The following is a 758-nucleotide window of genomic DNA, read 5'->3' as shown; positions in this document are numbered from 1 at the left end:
ACATAGTGCCAAGAAGGTGAGCAAACATATTAAGAACAGTATGCCATATATGCCAGGTCCCTTGAAACAGCAAGGATGGACCGGCTCCCAGCAGTAAACCTGCATTGACTCATCATTATCGCACAAGTCCATAGTTTACCTTAGGGCTCCCTCTTGGTGTTGCATATTCTATGGGTTTTGACAAACGTATAATGACATGTATCCATCATTATGGCATCATATAGAAGAGTTTCACTGCTTTAAAAATCCTCTGTGCTCTACCTCTTCATTCTCCTCCCAGCCCCACCTCAACGGCCAATGATCTTTTTACTCTCTCTATAGGCCTGCCTTTTCCAGAATGTCATATTGGAATGATAGAGCATGTCACGTCTTTGGTTTGACCTCTTTTACCTAGTAACATGCATTTTAGGTTCCTCAGTGTCTCTTCATGGCTTGAAAGCTCATCTCTTTTTGGTGCTAAGTAATATATCACTATCTGAATGTACCACAGTTTATTTATCCATTGACCTACTGAAGTTACATCTTGGTTGCTTCCAAATTTTAGCAGTAATGCATAAAGCTGCTGTAAACGTCCATATGCAGGTGTTTGTGTGGACATAAGTCTTCAACCCCTTTGAGTAAATAACAAAGAGTGCAATTCCTGGAGCATATGGTGAAAGTATGTTTAGTTTTGTATGAAACTACCAAACTCCAAAGTGGTTGTACCATTATGTTTTCCCAGTAGCAATAAATGAGAGTTCCTATTGCTCCACATCCTC

This window comes from Myotis davidii, unplaced genomic scaffold (genome assembly GCF_000327345.1).
Source record: "Myotis davidii unplaced genomic scaffold, ASM32734v1 scaffold96, whole genome shotgun sequence".
Lineage (NCBI taxonomy): Eukaryota > Metazoa > Chordata > Mammalia > Chiroptera > Vespertilionidae > Myotis > Myotis davidii.
Note: the sequence above shows the minus strand (reverse complement) of the source record.